The 21,113-nt window shown below is 39.5% G+C and overlaps 1 long non-coding RNA gene across 1 annotated transcript; it reads left to right on the plus strand.

Moving 5' to 3' along the window:
* Window positions 1-7,931: 7,931 nt before the first annotated feature.
* Window positions 7,932-18,985, plus strand: LOC133153129 (uncharacterized). Its single transcript, XR_009714259.1, has 3 exons — window positions 7,932-8,046; window positions 17,553-17,606; window positions 17,807-18,985. It is a non-coding gene; the product is annotated as an uncharacterized LOC133153129 (long non-coding RNA).
* The last annotated feature ends 2,128 nt before the right edge of the window (window positions 18,986-21,113 follow it).

The following is a 21,113-nucleotide window of genomic DNA, read 5'->3' on the forward strand; positions in this document are numbered from 1 at the left end:
AAATCTCCGGTCAAACGCAATATACAGCTTAAATCTCTGTGTGCTTCTCCATCACTACAGATTGTTAAAGTTCACTACAAACTTATAGTCATGTACATTTATTTACACTTAAAACTGTACCAGCAAAAGGTGTCACGGGCTACCAAATGGTCAAATGCATGGAATTGTGGGACATGTGCGTACCTATTTTCATCACAAAGGTGGAATTACGTGATACTAACATGAGCGTAGCTTATTTTCCAGCCACTGGAAGAGTACTGCTTGCCATCTATTTGAAATATCTCTGCATGGGCAACCGCCACAATAAATCCATCTATACATTTTATATAGAACCTGTCCTCAGGCTCATGGTTACTATCCAGGGTTAAAAAAAAAAAAAAAATGGTGAGGCAAATTGTACAAGATGAAGAAATACTTCAATATGACAGGGCGGGAAAAAAAAAAAAGCAAGAAGAAAATGCTGTAGCCTAAAGCATGAAACAATAAATCTTTCACCTTAGAAAACGAATATTCATTCACACCTGACTGCAGATTTTTGTTATTTTGTCGTTTTTGACAAAGAGAAGTGAGTCAGGTACTGTGACCATTAACTTTCTGTGTGAGGAGAAGAGAAGAGACTGTGGCTTCCTCTTGACAACCTGAAGAATGTATGAATTTCGCAGTGTTAGAGAACAGGCTGACACAGAAAGGCTCTTTCCTTTAACATCTTCACTTCGTTCCCATATTCTGTTTCTGTCTGCTGGAGTTGTTTTCAAGGGGAAAAAAATCAAAAAGGTCAAATCTTTTGGAATAATTGTGTGATTGAGGTCTCCTTTGAAGTCAATTCAAACATTAAAAACAAGACCATCCTTTTGGTAATTGGCTAACGCTGCATTCACAACCTCAACTTATTCACTCATGTTCAGGGATTTAAACATTCACTTTATTAATTCCTATGATGAAAACAACCACACATCAGCTGCCAAAAGGTGTTCAGTGTTTATTGTATCCTGGAGATTAAGCCGTTGGCTGGGTCTTTGTCTGTTGCTGTGTCAGATGTTGTACGTGACCTGACCTGATGTCAGCTCTCTTCCAAGAAGACATAACATTGGCTCACGTGCCTTGTAAAACAGCCATTATGCATTTAGGCACCGGCTTTTTCCTGTCTGCTCACATAACAAATACTAGCAAAGCCAACTATCACACCAAGAGGAATTCCCACAAATATCTACAGTGGTGGTATTAGTTGCCAAAAATGAAGGCACACATTTGCTATCACTAAATGAGTCCAACTAAGAAAATCTCAAGTGGAATAAGGTTTTATACGTGATACCATGAAATCATTTCGATTGATTACTCAGTTGTGCGCGTCTGTGAGGGTGGAGTCTCTGGAGGTTCAATGCGGAGCTGCATGAGCCTGTTGGCCTTCACCCACTCCTTTCTCAAAGCACATTATATCAGGAAGCAACCGTGAGGAGAAGATTAGCAAGAAGAAATTAACCTGCAAAATTTTAAATACTCTTCTTCATTATTGTTGTTCACTCTAGTTGTGTGGTTGTTGTGTGTTTTTATATATATATATATGTATATATATATATATATATAGGTATATATATATATATGTATATATATATATATATATAGGTATATATATATATATATATATATATATATATATACCTATATATACGTATATATATATATATACATATATATACGTATATACATATATATATACATATATATACGTATATACATATATATATATATATATCTGTATACGTATATATATATAGATATGACCAGCCATGATGTGGCCAGCAAAGACAAATTGTGCATCAAATTCCTATGTCAATATTAAAATTACTAATTGTTTTCACTTTTAAAGAATAGCTCTATTGCTAGCACTTTTTATTAACATTCATATTTTTAAAACATGTTAACAGTTTTTCTTACTTTTGAAAACTAGTTATTCATCTAGTCATTCACTAGTTTGTTAAGTACCGTACTATATATAATTTGAGATATTCAGACATTTATTTGGGTTGGCAATTTCAATGGCCCTTCAAAGGAAACCATGACTATGATGCGGCCCACGACCAAAATAATTTTGACACCCCTGCTTTATGGGAAACATAAAATTTACAGGGGAAACAAAATGATGTTGAAATGACGAAAAAGTACCTTGAAATGAAGTATGAGCTTGATACTAGCCATTGTCTGTAATCAACACCAATGAGGCGATATATTGGGTAGGAGCAGCACAATAATATAACCACCTCTCAAGTAGATGTAGATTATATAAAAAAACTCAACTATCAATCGCCTCCCCACTTGCTGCCATTAGGCCACTGTAACGAAAATTACCTGTTTGGGTGCAAAGCTACAATATTCACAGCAGTCGTTCTTTCAGTTCATGCTCAAGCATCATTGTTGAGAGTGACATGAACCTGCAGTTAACTGTCACCCCGCAGTTCAAATTATAGACTGAGTACCCCTGTCAGTACCTCTATAATGCTACACACTGACACGCCAGCATAACTCATTCACGACACAATTTGCATAACTGATCAATTCAAATGACTGAATTCGATTGTTTTTTTTTCAAACGCACCCACACACATGCGCAACTTCCCCATCACACGCATGCGTGCTAAGCACACAGGCAAACTTATTCCTGTTGCTATTTCCCAGCTAAAATGAAAGTTGCTGTTCTATCAAGTAGAGTCTTTAAATTTCATTTTATCATTGCTTCACACCATTTTACCGGAGCATTCAATGCCTCTCTCTCTTTCCAATTCATAATTTATCAATTCATTTTTATACTCTTATACTTTATACGTCATCTTGAAAACAAGCGCAAACAAGCACAAAATTGGTTGCCAGCAACTGTTGGTAATATCTGAAGGCGACTATACATTTTAATTTTTTATTTTGTATCCTGTTGTTTGGCCATTAATCATTTTGTATCCTCTCCTACCATTTAATGTGCCATATTTTTTATTTTATTTAATGCCTAATAATGAGCTTTTAAAGTGGATTAATTTTGCATATACTGGACTGATTATTTATTTAGAACACACAAATTGCTTACCGCTAACTTGCTTATTGCTTTGCAGTGGAGAGAATTGAGCGTAAACTGAATTTAAAAACACACATTCAAAGCTTGTCAATATGAACCATATAGTTAATTATTTTTGTTTAGCACACAATGAAATCTTATAGTATGTACACTGTCAAATTTTAGTATTTTACTGGCTCCAGTAAAGTACTGTAATGTTTTACAGCCTAATATTTAACTGAATTGTATTATTTTCTAGTATTTGAAATAAAATATTTTTTCCCAAATTTTTGAAATAAACCCCAAAATTAAGATTTAGGATTATTGACACCATTTCAACTTTAAACTCTTCAGCCCATCACTACCACATTTGGGCTTACAGACATGGTCAACCTGTGCACAAAGTGTCCAAAGCTGCTGGGGGTGGAAACACTGAATGATTTTGAGGTACTGAATCAAATTTTTTATTTTTTTGGTTTTCTGCAAATGAGTTGAGATTGATTTTATAATATATAATATATCTGGGTCTTCTGATCTGATTAGCACAATCTCTTGCGACAAGCTCCTGGCTAATTTACAAGAGCATGAAGCTTACAAGTAGGACTGAAGGATCACTGGCTTTCCGCGGAATTTATTGGTTTTGCTCCGTCACAACCCTCTGACTACAGTGATGCCACGACTCTTCCCAAAACAGCCACCATCTTAAGGAGACTCGTTTCCTTTGACTGAACCTTCTATGAGAGATGAAACCATTCCACACAACCTTTTTCATTTTATGGGCATGATTGAACAACGGGCTGAAATCAAATCACAAGATACAAGGAAGAGCATCATTTCACAGACAGGGAAAACATGCCACATCTAAATCAACTGTCGGAAAAGGATGCTGTTGAAAATGCCTCATAAATATGGCCCATTTTGTAGGACAGACTAGGAGAAAAATCTATGATGTCATCAACAAAAAACAAACCTATAATTTGGGGTTTACCTGCATTGAATGTAGCTGCAAATGTGAAGGTTGGGTCAAGTTCTAATTTATCTGGATGACGAGTGGGCCAACTCTTTCATGAATTGATTGAATCAAAGACAAATGAGACCAGCTTATTGCTGGGGCCAGTGATTACTCGAGAAGGGATCAGTTCATTAACGAGCACTGTGTTTCACTCTTCAGTGACCAAAAATAGCAGCTTTTTATCAGATGCATTCTATGTTTGATTATCAATGTCAAAAATGAGCTAATAACTGGTCTACAGACTAATATCACGTTACCTGCACTACAACTTAGAACTGCTTTTAGCTGGTCAAAATAACAGTCTTACTTTTTTCAAATTGTCAGCTCCATCAGCCATTTGTAAAAGAAACCGCCTCCGATGTAACTGCACTGGTCTGGCTTGCCAAATTCCCAAACATAATAAACTCAACTTCTCCCAGCACGGAAATCAAAATGCGCCAGTTTTTATCACCACGCGAATGTACACTTGCTCCGAAAATAGAGGCATTTGACACCAAGATCAGAACTGAACAAAGTGGTCACATTCTGTGGTAATATATCATGTTTACATCGCCCACATGCCTATTCGAACCGTTTGCCATGCATGGATTTTAAGCGACCACATTGATTGACGATAAAGGCATAAAACCTTTAAGTCACAGGTATTCAGAACTTAAAAATACATATATATATATGTAAAAAAATATATATATATCATTTGTTGTATTTGTTTGTTTATATGTTTGTGCCTTCTTGTTTTTACTTTTTGTGATGTCTTGTCACGGTGGGATAGTGGTGGGATAGTAGTCTCTTTGTGTGTCTTGACATGTGAAGAAATTGACAATAAAGCTGACTTTGACTTTGATATCGTATTTTCCGGACTATAAGGCGCACCAGACTATAGAGCGCACCTTCAATGAATGGCCCATTTTAAAACGTTGTCTTTATATAAGGCGCACCCGACTAGAAAGGCGCACCATTAATGCATCATGTCAGATTTTTAATCCAAATCAAATCACTCTGCATTTTATCTTTTTTATTTCAACTTCAGACGCAACAAATTACTTTATAATCACAAAGTAATGATCCATAGTCTTTTTGATTCATGATTCATAGTCTTCAGCGGGCCACTTATGATTGATTTCATGACACAATGCTTTGGGACAGTTTAAATTTAGGAATTTGGTCCAAATATAATGGATGGATGGATGGATGGATGATGGATGGATGGATGGATGGATGGATGGATGGATGGATGATAGATAGATAGATAGATAGATAGATAGATAGATAGATAGATAGATAGATAGATAGATAGATAGATAGATAGATAGATAGATAGATAGATAGATAGATAGATAGATAGATAGATAGATAGATAGATAGATAGATAGATAGATAGATAGATAGATAGATAGATAGATAGATAGATAGATAGATAGATAGATAGATGTGAGACATGCTCAAGTGTGGCTGCTGCTCACAAAGAAGTTGAAGCAAAGAAATGCCACATTGCGGCTCCGAGTGACGTCAAGCAGGAGGCCCCGTGGGGATGAGGTGAGTCAGAGCCAGGGCCGCGGCCTCGCCAGCTCTCCGCAGCCACGAGCGCGTCATCACCAGTCTCACTGACACCCTCTCACATTTCTCTGCATCTGCTTCAATGTGCCTCTGCCTCGCTCCATCCCTCCGCCTCCTCAAGAGGATCTCTTCGCATCCATGGCGTACGCCAGTCCTAGAAAAGCATGTCTGTCTGTCTTTCTCTCTCTCTCCCCACTTCCTTTGGCGTAGGTATGCAAGGAGATTGAAAGGTAAATATAATTACGAAGAAGACTTTCATTAATTTTTGTCAAATAACTATTCAGCTAAAGATAAATGTCATTGAAATTCCTATCAAACTCAGTAAACATTAATATGGAGTGTTTTTGCACGGAGAAACACAAATTGATGTTATTTACTTAGGTGACCCTGGAACGCAGCACACTTTCTAACGTATTCCAGATCTAAACATGTTCAGATTGAAAGAGCACACGCATTTCTATCCCACCCATGTCAGTATATGCAGAGAATGAGCTCATTAATGCAACATATACTCTTAGAGATGGATCGGGGTTGGAAGATCTGAGCTGCAATGATTCACCCTTCACTGGCAGAAGCAGGCTTTTAATATTTTCAAGGATGTGCCCAGTCATAAGGTATCCCAGTGTAAGCCAGCCAAACAAAAAAAACAACTCCAGAGTCTCTCTGCAACCGCAGTTCTGCTAGCCAGCAGGTGATACTCAATGCATAAAAGAGATAAAAATACTCTGGAGCAATACTTATTACATTACCACGGAAAAAATATAATACAAGATAAACTGCTTTGTATTGAAAACTGTAATATTTAGTTTTCTGTAGAGGGCTACAATATTAAAAATATTTCTCCATTGTAGTGCACAAAATAAATACCTCGGTGTTCGATGTGTAACGTTGCTTTAATTGCTTTGCATACATTTAACGTCATGCACACACACAACAAATATTATTTTGCAGAAACAATTAAGCAGTCATGTAGCAGACAGCATAGCACTGCTGTGACAGCGTGGAACAGAGGAGCCCCTAGTGGGGAGCAGAGCAGTGCATGTAGACCTTGCACATATGAAACAACATTCCTTTTTGCGCAAACATTCTATCATTCCAACTGTTATAACACTTGTCTTGAAGCCGCCTTAAGTCACATTCATGCCAGGTCTGGGCCTCAGTCACTTTGTTGGGGCGGGGGGGGGCAGAGGGGGCTGACCATGAGGCCGTCTGACAAGGGGATTGGTGGTGGCGGCAGGTTGAGAGGGTGGGTGGGGGTCTGTAGCTTGCTCAGAGAAAGAAGTCTGCACCACATATAACATTCAAGCGGACGTCTGACGTCAGTACATCAATAATTAAAGCATTTTATTCATAGCCTGGGAGAAAAAGAATCAATTGACAAATCACACATTCACTCCAAGTTACTTCAAAAGCTCAGACAATTAAGATGCAAAACATGTCTGGTTTGTGTGTGTGTGTGTGTGTGTGTGTGTGTGTGTGTGTGTGTGTGTGTGTGTGTGTGTGTGTGTGTGTGTGTGTGTGTGTGTGTGTGTGTGATAGCATTTACCCTTTTCTTTATTCATAGCTTTAATTTATATAGGATACATTTATGGGTATTCCAATAAGGCAGGTCGAGAAATCATGACTATCTTTCTTTGTATTAATGCAGTATAATTATTATACTGAGGGATGAACATAGGTGGTGCACAGGTGCCCATGTGGACCAGAAATTAAAAATTGCACTTCAGTTTGACAAACATATAATAATTTGATGGGGCTCGAATTTTGTTTTGTCATTCGCAAACGACTTGTTGAAATGAACGAATCCTTTGACTGAATGCAATAGATGGAATCACTTTCTCTCGATTTAGTTGACTTCAGTCTTTTTGTAATATCTCGAAGTTCCATGACGGACATGCTGCTGACTTGCTTGCGCGTCAAAATAAAAACAGCGCAGCCTTACATTTTTTATTTTTATTTCATAAAGGCTGCAGGTACTGTGGACGGGCCGGTTGCCCTCGGGGGTGCTGTCAGTCTAACGGTTCCATGTGGTAGATGGGTCGAGAAAAAATGAGCACCAAACAACAATCTCATTTGAGAACCACACCCTAAAATATTGTCCTTCTCCTATTTTTTATATAGATTGTAACAGATACTTACATGAGTAAAATATCAGGATCAATATAAAATATTCAAGTTGAAAGTATATTTGTACTCAAAGCTTTGATCTTTGAATACAATTATTATCTTGTAACAAACAACAATTGATCAAAAGTGACTCAGCTTTACAGTTTAGAGTTTGAATCCCAGATCCCATGTGGAATTTACATGTTCTTTTTTTGTAGGTCCAACAAAGACAATAAATGCTTCTTTGTTCATCCGTCCATCGTCTGAACTGGTTATTCTGACAAGGATTGTGGGCGTGCTGGAGCCTATGCCAGTCGACTTCGGGTAGTAGGTGAGGTACACCCAGAACTGGTCACTAACCAGTTGCATGGCACACGTAGACCAACAACCATTCACACTCACAATCACATCCATGGACATTTTAAAGTGTCCTTAAGATTGCTAGCTTAGGCTCCACTCCTAATGAGGCTACTATTACTACTACTACTGGAAGCACAGTGCATGTAGTGTCGATCTAATTTAATTAGTTTACTTTCTTTTGTTTTCAAAGAAAAACCTGTTAATTGTAATTTCAATGAAGTCAAACCTATAACGAGAGAATGATGTGGAGAACAGCATTATTGTTAACAGACGATCCTGAACTCCGCTCCATCCAATGTGTAATACTTGAATTCATTTACTTGCCAAGCATGTCCTCTGTGATCCCTTTTGGACAGCTTCGGACTGAAGCTTTCCCACAATGCTCTTGCCTTTTGCCCCTTTGTAACTCCCAAGGCTGTTTGAAATATTCTTACAAGCATGTTATTATTATAGTCGTGAGCTTTGTTTCAGTGTCTCTGCTGAATCGCTCACAAATACAAACACACACAGTACTCTGGCACCAAAGTGTGCCGTACTAATACCTGTCAGCATCCTCGCTATTTGGTAGAAGGCGAGATGGGACGCTACTTTCACAATTGTTTGTTTACAGCGCAAATCGAGTGTCATCGAGCCAGGCAACACTTTTCCATTGCCCAAATTTAGCAGGGCTATGTCCAATTTTATCTTCCTGTTTACAGCTAACATGAGTGGTGATAATTTCATTTTCTTGGAGAAGATCATTATAACATGGCGGACACTCTAAATCCACATTGACACCATAAACACAGATGTGACACTGTGCAAACGACAGTTCCTGACATTTTTAGATTCACAAAGGTGTTTGTCTCATGTTTAAATCATTAATTGTTACTATTAACCTATTCATGACAGTTGCAGAGGGATGTGATGAGAAATCAGTGACAAGTAACGTAATGGAAGAAACTGATTTGATATTTGTTTTCTGCCCTGTCTTTCTGTATGCCTGTTGAGTTGACTACGATCCGTTCTTACTTAAGTCCGCCTGTTACTTCAGTCAAACTTGGATTTGTTTTAGTTTATTTTCAAAACAAAATTGTAATGAATTACATTTGTAGTAAGTAATCTCATCATAAAACATTTATTAACTGGTGGGCGAATTGGTACAAATAGTGATAAAATGGACACCAAGATCGGTTTCAATTGTCAGATCCATAAAGATCCAAAAAATTGATTCCACGTACGTTCTTGTATGCAGTGCTGCGGTTTTTCCAACTTGGCGACAGCCAGCGAACTAGATTCGCCTTTCCTGTCTTAGCGCTGAACAGGCACGCATGATAACAAGTGTTGGCGATACTTGGCCTGTGTTTAGTTGGAAGCATTACCAAAAATCTAGGATTGCAAACCACTATTATATATAAACTGTACTGGCAATGTTTTGCGTATCATGTTAACATCATCATATGGAAGAAGTTAACCAATCTAAAACCTGTTTAACGAACAAAAATGAAAAGAAGCACTCTTGAAACACCCTCTATACTTTAACGATGACTAAATAGAGGTCATAAAAGTGCTGCTGGTGTACCTCAGGGCTGGACTCTCGATTCCGGCCTTCTTGGGTCCTACATCTTCCCGCATTCCAAAAAGCATACAAGTTTACAGTTTAATGGAAGCGTAAATGACTCATAGGTGTAAATGTCATTGTGAATTATGTCTAAATTTAAAACCTCAACCAGACTACGGTGTCCCACATTTCTCACCCAAGTCATTGAGCTGAGGTTTAGCACGAGGATAAAAATAATGAATAGGAAAAAGAATAAAATAGACATAAATAAAAACATAATGTCAACTATTGATACAAAGTAAAATTTTAAAACACCTTACATGCATTAAACACTTAACGTTAGCTCCTTTTGGGAAATCTTACAATATGTGAGGACATCTCATGTTATGTCATACATGATAAAACGGTAAAATCGTTTGAGCTTTAGGGCTTTTATTTTATTTTATAAAAATATTCGCTAGTGCTTACAAGAAATGTTGACTCTTCAGATTTTGATTCCATGTAATCTGCTTCAGAACTACAAGACAACATCTTACATACATAGTTGAGACTGTGTCTTTGATTGAGTGAGCCTGGCCAGGCCACTGGTTTTAATGTGCCACTCTCTGACTCATGGTGTTGCCCACAGTGGGGGAGGCAGAGTGAGTGAGAGAGAGGGAAAGAACACCAAGATCTTTGAGACCAAGAGTGAGATGCAGTGTTTTCTCCCCCTACTGACTGAAAAGTTGTGTGGTCTTGTCACAGCACATACAGTACACTGGACTAGTTCCTATCATGAATATATTTCTAAGTCCAGTTTTAGTTTGTGTTGGTGTTGAGTTACAATGAATCTTATGGACCTCTTACTTCCATCGTCAAGCTGCTTCCATTGTACAGGACCTTCTACGGTCCCAATTTCATATTAGATGGACTGACATAAAGTAGATAGTATGTGTCCTTTGGTCTGTTGAATTCACATTTCGACTTGGGCAGGGAAATTATGGATGTCATGCCCTCCGGGAAAAAGAGGAAAAGGATCATCCGGATTATTATCAGTGCAAAATTCAAAAGCTAGAATCTGTAATGGTATGGGAGGGCTGGTGGGGTTAGTGCCTATGGCATGGCTCACTTGCACATCTGATTCCACCATTAATCCCGAAAAGCACATAGATGTTTTGAAAAGACACATGCAGTCCAAGAATGTCATTGCTTATTACAGCAAGACAATTCCAAGACAGATTCTGCTTGTTATAACAGTGTGGCTTTGTGGTAAATTAAGTGTCAATACTAGTTCATTGACAAGTTGTTAGAAGGAAAGGTGATGTAACACAGTGGTAATCTCCCCCCTGTCCCAACTTTTTTGAAACATGTGGCAGGCTTCACATATAGACATATAGAGTTAAAACTTGTAATTACCGTATTTTTATACATGTATGCACCAATGATCTATCAGTGTGCAACTTAAAGTAGAGGACACACGCCTTAATTTGGTGCAAAAAAGCATCCATTCCTTTATAAGCTCATGAGTGCAAGCAAATCTACTTTACTTCATTAACACGTGTGACAATGCATGTGACAAAATCGCACACGCACACTCGCATGCTACTGTGGTTGTATGTGTTTGTGTTTTGATTCTAACATGAAAAGGCACTTCCACACCCATATATTTGCCTTCTAAAAATAAAGTCTTGACGTCAAACATCCGTTATTTCAGTTGGTCAGATAACATTTGCCCCTCCCTGCCTCAAACGCACTCAATAACTGTAGCGTGAAAAAATTAGAACCATCCAAATGTTTCTCAGTAAACAAGTGCCATACAAGGAGTAATATATGAATGTGTTCTAACTTTATTTTCCAATGATGTAGCCAGTCACTGAATGAAGCATATATTCTCCCCCTAAAGAGAAAACTCTGAATAGACACCCAAGATTTTTGCATATAACCCTTTATTCGTCAATTTTGCAGCATGTATCTGCATAATTTCTGTTGCTATGGACTGAATCACATACTGTACATGAAAGCATAAAGATGTACATGATTGCCACTGAGTTACCCATTAAAGCCCAAAGTGAAGAAACACGTTTCAGATTATTGCCCTGATAAGTATTCACAGCGCATAAAATTCTCCGCAGTCAGGCTTAGATATGAGTCATAGTCTAGAGTGGTAGGAGGGCACATTAACAGACTGACTTTTTATTCCCGCTCTGTTGAAAACAAATATCTCCGACAACTTGATGAATTACTGAGGAACAATAATTAGGCAGTGACTAATGAAAGACAATATTGCATAATGTGTATACAGTAAATATGGTCGGACAGTTAATATTTTATCGACTGTGACAACAAGAACAGTATATGCTTTAAAAATCGATACAGGAATATATCGTTGGGGGCCTCTTTAATAATAATAAATAATAATAAATTATATTTATAACGCACTTTACATTTGGGGAAATCTCAAAGTGCTACATGGCAGATAAAAAACAAGAAAACAAAACAAGGACAAGTTTAGAACAACTGGACGACAACCAAGATATGAGAAAGACAATTACGGAAATGCTAAGGTAAAGAGGTGAGTTTTAAGTCCAGTTTTGAAAGTGTCAGTGGATTGGGGTGCTCTTAGGTGGTCGGGGAGGGAGTTCCACAGTGTAGGGGCTGTATAGCAGAAGGCTCGGTCGCCCATGGTGCGCAGCTTGGTTTTAGGAACGTGGAGAAGGTGAGAATTGGATGAGCGGAGGCTTCGGGTGGCAGGTTTTGGGGCAAGGAGTTCTTTGAGGTATGGGGGAGCATGTCCAAGGATACAATGGTGAGTGAGGAGGGCGATCTTATAATCAATTCGGAATTTGATGGGGAGCCAGTGCAGAGAACGGAGGATGGGTGTGATGTGATTGCTTTTCCGCACCCCCATCAGGATCCTAGCAGCGCTGTTTTGAATGTACTGAAGCCTCTGGAGGCTCTTGCTAGGGATCCCGATGAGGAGTGCGTTACAATAGTCTATCCTTGAGGAGACAAAGGCGTGGACAAGTTTCTCAGCATCCGTCAGGGTAAGTGTGGGGCGGAGTTTGGAGATATTTCTGAGGTGGAAGAAGGAGGTTTTGCAGATGTGTTTTATGTGTGACTCAAGGTTGAGTTGAGGGTCCAGTTTCACACCCAGGTTGGTGACAGTGGCTGAGAGGGGAATAGTGAGACCGGCGAATAAGATGCTTGTTATTGGGCAGGTGTGGATCTGATGGGGAGTGCCAATTAACATGGCTTGGGTTTTGTCACTGTTAACTTGCAGGAAGCTGAGATTCATCCACGCCTTTATCTTATCCTTTACGATACATGTATCGATTATGGAAGCGTCAGAATCGATACTTCACATTCATTTGTAAGGTTTGCTTATAATAAGTCCCTGCTGTGCAGTGTGCACACATTTTGACTAGTAACACTGGCAGGTAAACTGGAAGCGCTGCTAACAGTAGAATACTTTTGCAATCAAGCATAGTCAAAATATCACTAGGGAAAATGTTTGCAAAGTAATGTAAAATATCAGGATACGGATCTCCTTCAAGGCCATGTATTGGGATTTACGTGCGGTCAGTCACGCACAAGCTTTCACAACACCCGCAACAACACCAACAAGTTGAACGTGAATTAATCACTCTCATTCTGCATTGTAGCCAATTAAATCCAAGTCAGTTATTGCAATTGCAAAATATTATCCGGTGGCCATCAGCAGGCATCCTAAATCTGAGTTTGTTTGTTTTTGTTTTTGTTTTGCAGTGGTTAGCACGTCTGCCTCACAGTTAGGAGGGTGTAGGTTCGATTCCACCTCCGTCCCTCCCTGTGTGGAGTTTGCATGTTCTCCCCATGCTTAGGCCAATCGGGCACTCCAAATTGCCCCGAGGTGTGAGTGCGAGTTCGGATGGTTGTTCGTCTCTGTGTGCCCTGCGATCGGCTGGTATCCGGTTCAGATGACTGCTGGGCACATGCAGCACGCCCGGGACCCCCGTGGGTTCAAAGCAGTAGAGAAGATGGATGGATGGATGGATGGATGGATGGATGGATGGATGGATGGATGGATGGATGGATGGATGGATGGATGGATGGATGGATGGATGGATGGATGGCTGGCTGATTGGATGGATGGATGGATGGATGGATGGATGGATGGATGGATGGATGGACATTCTGAATGTACGTATGTACACGAGAGACAAAGCGGAAACGGAAACCCCTATGTTTGACAGACTTCCAAGTAAGTGTACTGAAACGGTCCGTTGAACAGACTGAGAGGATATATGGCAAAATATGTTGTTAATGGTATTCAAAAATAATGAACCTACCAAATTCATTCGAGACAGAATATTAAATTTTTACTCCGTAAAGAAGCTAAATCAGTGCACTATCCCTTTAAACTCAGTTTCTCCCACAAAGACTTCTCTGAGTTTGTACCTTTGCCGGTAGTCAGGGCTCCACTATTGATTTTTTTTTGATGATGTCATATTGTCCACATAGTCATACAATAGCGTTCTGATGTTGCACAATTATTTCTTCTTGTAAGTTTGCATGCGCACACACTTACCTGTAGAAAGCAAAGTAAGATGAACCATAGTATTTGGTCATAACGTCAGGACTTTTTTAGAAACATCTGAGGCACTGTATATTTGTCCTGTAAAATTTTTGGAAGTCCAAACAAAATGACTTTAGAAGTATTACTTATCCTTATCCTATTAAAATGTCACAATAGAATCCAGCCAAAGCCAGTCAGGCTGCATAGGCACGAGCGGTGTCCACCGTGCAATGGCTCTCAGTTGAACTGAGGGGCCACTGATTCCCCCAAAATTGCCACCATAACTCGTGTTCCACAGGCACTTTTTGGGACATGACTTCTTGCAGTGCTCACATCCATAAAGCAAGGCTAGGAGCAGCAGGACGCGAAAGTGTTGGATTTTCATCAGTGATACCCGGAATGCCAAACACTGCAGTTTTATTACTCCCCATGTTTGGCTTAGACGTCTGTTGACTTAAGAGCACAGTTGCCAGAACCCAACCATTGACCTAAATATATCTGACAATCGTAAATGTTCAAAAGGTCAATATTTACGATCAAACGTCCTTGTGTGTGGTCAACACCGACGATGGCAGAGCAACGAACTGTGATTGTTACGAGAAACAGGAGTGACCTGAAACTTGTGCTGTTGCCAGACTTCATAAATTGAGAAGCAACTGCCTGAGTTAAATGTTTGTAAAGTGCATCCCCAAAGTCATTAACCACAATAAAAATGACCAGCAGAAGAATTTTTAACCGCATTGTCATGAACAGATAAGCGGCGATTATTGCTTTGGCTTCTTATGCTTCTAATCTTTCATGTTATGTATTTCCTGCCTCTCACGCATCAATCTGGGTGTCTTTTGGAGAACAAAAAATTCAAATAAGATATCACGAGTGGAAACATTGCGTTGTCTCCGTCGGCTATTCTCCTTTGTTGTTATTACTATCTTGGCTCTGTGCTTAACGTATATCGGCGGCACTGGTTGGAGATGACGTGTACGTGCGAAAAACGAATTAAAGTTCCAACTTGAACAAAAAATAAAAAGGCAACAGCAATTGTGCATCTACAATGATCTCATTAATTGTATTGATTTAATCGATCGATATAACCTATAAAATGATTGAAAATTGTGTCTGTGTGGCTGGCTCTCTAAATAAGTTCTCATCGATGTAGCAGACACGCCGTTACGACCTTAGGGTACGTCAAGTCAAGTCAAGTCAAGTTTATTTGTATAGCCCTAAATCACAAGCAGTCTCAAAGGGCTTCACATAGACAGAAATTGACAATTATTCTCAAAGCATCCCCTGATCTTAAGCTCCCAAAAGGGCAAGGAAAAACTTAAAAACCCCTAGCAGGGGGAAAATGAGAAACCTTGAGAAGGGACCACAGATGGAAGGATCCCCCTTTCAGGATCACCAGGTTGAAATGGATGCAGAGAGGGCACAAATGATACAACATGAAAATCAATTAAATAAAAAGTGGATGTCCATGTCACAGCAGAGGGCTGCCGAAAGGAGCCCTCAATTGTCCTGGCAGTGCTCTTCGAGGAGGTTGAGCTGCAGTTCCCCTATCCTGAATTGGCCACGAGAATCCAGATAGCCGCTGTCAGCATGGGTACCACCTAACCACCTCCCCGGCCGGGGAGGGGGGAGGGAGGGGGTGTAGAGGGAGAGAAAACAAACTCCAGCCGAATCGGCCACTACAGGTTAGTTAAAGGCCATGTCATAGAAATGTGTCTTTAAACGTGTCTTAAATGTTTCTACTGAGGTAGCAGTCCTAATATCCATTGGTAGGGCATTCCAAAGCTCTGGAGCCCGAATAGAAAATGCTCTAGAGTTAGGACTCAACGACAGTACTATATTTTTGTTGTTGTTGTATGTATGACTAAATGGCCCTCACTTTTATCACTGAGCACAGTGACAGTTATACAATAGAGGCTGTAAATAGAACTTCACATTCCATGGAGGGACTCCCAATGATAAAAGTCCAGATATTTTAGGAATGAAACATTGCTTCCGTTTACACAACAAAGCCAGGACTGGGCTGCATATAGTCATCCTTTGTTAAGTCTGCTGCATTTTTGACGACATACAAAAATGTAAATATTGAAATTCATCCCAATCCGCTGAGGGACGAAATACCGAGTCCAGCTCGTGCATGTTAGTTTACATATTTGACATCTGAGAAACATTTTGTGAATGAGTTTAACATAAATATCTTACACCAGCTGGTTGAAGGAAAGCGCAGAAGGAGAATTTAGCAAACCCAAATAAAGAAGTCCAGCAGAGTGCTTTCGGTAAATCTTCAATCTGTAAGAGACATTTGACCTTTTTGGGGAAGAAGTGATCACTGGTAAGAGTTAGGTAAACCCAGACAGCAGCAGCATGAGGCAATTGTTTATAGGATGTTGCGTAGTGTTTACTAAGCTCACACATAACTCTTCAGTCATGATTTGCTGGAGGCAAAATAACTTGAACATTGATTTTAAAGGAGCCATATCATGAATCAACTGTTGGAGCTTTTACGCATTTTAAAATGTTAATCCCAAAAGAAAAACATCTCCAAAGTGGTGTTTTCCTCCAGTCACTTGTTTTGGAGCATTCCTGCTCATTCCTCCCCTCTAAGCATCAGGGGTGTAAATCGCGGGTTTTGTAACGATACGATATGATATCGATACAAACAACCGCAATACGATATTTGCCGATATTTTAAAGCCTGCTGTGATTCATTCACGAGACATCACGATATAGTGCTCTACGATCGATATAGAACAATATCCTGATTTATAACAATTCATACGCAAAATCAACAAGGTACTGCAAACTTTTTATTTGGGAAATTACAAAGTGCTTCCAAACGAATAACTTGAAGCCCAAAGGGGAGCGAATTTTCTCGTCTTCTCGGACACTAGCCATAGCACCAGCCCAGGAGCCGCGTAGTTGTCGGCTCCCCTTTCACGTGCCTGCTCTGCTCACAACACAACACGCCGCCTACTGCTCCCGGAAAGAGGAAGCAAGCAACAATGAACTGGATTTCAAAATAAAGTCGCGTCTAATGTCCGAGGTAAAAAACGGGCGATATACGTAGATCGATGTTTAAGTTTAGCATCGATGCCAACAAATCGTAGAGCATTATATCGATGAATCGATGTGTATCGATGAATCGTTACACCCCTACTAAGCATCTGATTGAAGCACACAAATAGATCCTCACATTGTGATATCACAATGTGAGTAGCCACCCCCGTACCGCCCGTGCAGACTTAATAAATGCAACACAAGTTTCTCAGAGCAAGTGTCCTGCAACTGGTGTTAACATACGGCCGTTCTGATTTTAGTTGTTTACCCATACGCCCTGCCATGTGTTCAAGTGCTAGTCATTGCTATTTGGTGGATTAGTTTTTTTGTCAGTAATTTTCAGATGTCCTACTTTGTAAGCGGCCGTTGAATGCACCTCAAGTCTACTAACAAACGTGTGAGTACAGCTGAGGTGGGATTTCAATGAACCATGTGTCTTAGTTTTTGGTTAGAGAAATAGCCACCAAAATAACTCATATTTCAAAATACATTTTAATTCCATTGTGCCAAAGGTAATATATAATCATATATATGCCTACAATTAAATGTGGAAAGCCTAAAAAAAACATGATACAGTGTCTTTAATATGATTGACAGAATCATCAGTTGAGACGAGCACCCCTGGGCACGGAGGGCAGTCTTGAACGGATCGGGGAGCCTTAATTTGAAGGTTTTTTCCCGACTCGGTGAGCTGCTTTAGACACGTCACACAAGAATGTGGAACAGCTCTGACAAAGGCGAAAGTGACACCTCAAATTGTCAGCAAGGTAAGAGAAACCTTGTCTGGAACAAATAAACTTCAAACCTATTTTAAAAAAGAAGACAAGATGAATGCTTTACGCAAACGTGTCATTATTACTGCACTTTGGGTGTTACACATATCATTTAAATTGTTGAATTCACAATAATTGGATATTTTCAACGCAGCAGTGCTTTGGAATTGAAATACAAGTTACCAGACTTTTTTCCTTTAGGTATAAGGCGTTGTGCAGCCAGTTTTCTTTTTTCATCGACGTTGAAGCAAAATTTCAAGATTCAAGTACTACACTAAACCCTCGTTTATCGCGGATAATTGGTTCCAAAAACCACCCGCGATAAGTGAAATCCGCAAAGTACGGTCACCAACAAGAAGTACCGGGCAGGCTAACGAGTTGGCGGAAAGATGCTAATTTGCGATCATGCTAACACGCGAAAACAGACTTCTAAAGGAATATAAACGAACATTTGGAGCGATACTACATTGTCCTAAACGTTAGACACGTTTCCTCAATTTAGAAGTTTTATTTCGACTTTTAAATGTTTTTTTAATTTGAAAAAAAAAAATCCGCAATGTAGTGAAGCCGCGATAAACGAAACGCGAAATAGCGAGGGATCACTGTATATCAGCAGTATATTCAAGTCAAATAAACAACAACAAACAGCAATTTGGAAGAGGGTGAATAATTCTTCGGATAAAAGAGGTTTCAAACTGTTTTATGTCACAACCAGAATCGTATCGTCAACGTAAACATAACCACTGTGCATCATTAGCCATGATTGTTGGGCCTACAGATTTGGAGCTGTGAATAAAACAAGGTCCTTGTAGCTAGCAGACGTAATATGTCTTAATGCTTGTTACTTCACAGGTGCACGAGGCCTCATTAAGTCCCTGAATGCCTCAGGCTTTCCAATGTTCTCACCTTCTACTCACCGCCGACCTATGACTCACCAACCCCTTTAGACTAAAGCATCATTAAATTAGTTTAAACACAAAGCCTCACGTCAGAAGGTTGAATGCTGTTCTTGTAACTGAAGTAGACTTGGAACATGTCTGTCTGGCCAAATACTTTACATACTTCACATTTCTCCTGCATGATCCATGAAAAGACAACGTCACTGTTAAGTGAGATTTGCCAGCCTGGTTGCAATCTTGGCGGATATCCCCCCTATGACAGAAAACAGTGGGGTTTTTTTTTTTTGCACACTGGAGCAGTGACTCCATTCAGATTCGTAAATATGGAACAAGGCTTACATCCTTAAGGTGTTGGAGGAATAAAATTGGATTACTGTATTTTCCGCACTATAAGGCGCACCTAAAAACCTCCAATTTTCTCAAAAGCCGACAGTGCGCCTTATAATCAGGTGCGCCTTATATATGGACCAATATTGAGCCACTACAGCAGGCGTGTCCAAAGTCCGGCCCGCGGGCCAAATGTATATATCTTATATATGGACAAAGTTTTAAAATGGGCCATTCATTGAAGGTGCGCCTTATAATCCGGTGCGCCTTATAGTGCGGAAAATACGGTATTTCTTTATGCAGTTCAGATACATTTACCTCAGGTATGGTTCAGTCTCGTTTATTGTACACTTAATGACCTCCATGGTACATTGTAATCAGTGATTCCTTTTTCAATTGTTCATTTAAAAATCAAATTGAAATGTCATACCTGTGAGTGTTCTTTAAACAGAAACGAATCACTGGGTCAGGAGGAATGAAGATGACTGATTTACTGTTACAGAACTGAGTCTGATGAAACAAGGGAAATAGACATTTGCAAGTCACTTTGGTTTCGTCAGTTTCCAGAGGTTTTCATCTCAACCACAATCACTGCACTTGGTTATATCCAAGCCTCACCTCAGTTGATGACTCATCTCCCTGCCTTATTAGCGCGAGCAGCACTCGCTCTGCTTTGTTGGACTAGAGGATTGCTGTGTGCGCTGCACACACCTTTTAATGAAATGGAGCTGTGAAAGATATAGAGGGCAGCAGATTGATTGTAAACTGCCTTAACGTATCTATCAATGTGGCGTGTTAACAAAATGGGTTTAAATTGTTCTCATGAAAAGGAGTTGAGTTAGCAGTGAAAGAGTTTTGATTCGAGATTAAAATCAATATGTGGGAAATAGCAATATTATTGTCTATCAGTTGGGTTAATATGGTCTGGCACAATGGTCAAAATTCTGCCACGAGTGTATTGTCAGTAGTTAGTGCTATTTTATGAGTCACGTCGATCACCGCATAATCTTCACACTATCCAAACACAAAGGTAAAACTGGGAATAGATGAAATGAATAGAAAGATAATCAACGCTCCAATTTATGACCAGACAAAAGTTTTGTACACCTTTGTAAAATATCAAATTCATAACGTAATTTTAAAGCAACAAACTATAAGATGAAAGTCCCAAACTGCAGTGAGTACACTCCTGTGTTGATCCGTACCTTTAAGGGGTGTGGCCTAGCAAGTGAGGCCGCAGCCTGGAGTCAGTAAGGTGTTTTCATTTAGTATTTGTGCGTTTTTGTGTTGTTCCTTTCAATAAAGTGCTGAAATTGTATCAGAGCTATCTTCTATTATTATTTTGTAAAATAATTAGCCAAAAGTCCCAAGTCGGAGCACTGCATATCCCCAGTGGAATGCCGTCATACGCTGCTTGCATTGAATCTTTTTTCTTCAGAAATAATTGAGTAGTATTAAGTCATCCTCAGTAGTCATCAATACTCAAGAGTCATTTCATATTAGGGTGAAAGGTGCGCTACACAGTGGACTGATCACAAGCCAATCACAAACCTGACATGTACAGACAAACATTGCTTACATAGAACAAACACAAGTGCAGCAAAACATTTAGTCAGAACGACTTTTACATCAGCTTCCACTCCTCCCAGCCATTCCTCTTGCACAAAAATCTTTCCGGAACATACTTGTCGCCAGAGGTTGACAAAAATACATTTTGCGAAATTTGATTAACAAGGTCCCGAAAGGAATAGTTGGTTGAGTTATGTGTGAAGAACTGCACCCAATGACCTCACCACCACTAAATGCGTGGGATGAACTAGAACAGAAATTGTACCCCCCCCCACACATTCCCACCCTCAACTTTAATCTATATGAAGTAATAATCATTTAGAGCTTCCCTGCCCT

Source organism: Syngnathus typhle, linkage group LG4, assembly GCF_033458585.1.
Source record: "Syngnathus typhle isolate RoL2023-S1 ecotype Sweden linkage group LG4, RoL_Styp_1.0, whole genome shotgun sequence".
Classification (NCBI taxonomy): domain Eukaryota; kingdom Metazoa; phylum Chordata; class Actinopteri; order Syngnathiformes; family Syngnathidae; genus Syngnathus; species Syngnathus typhle.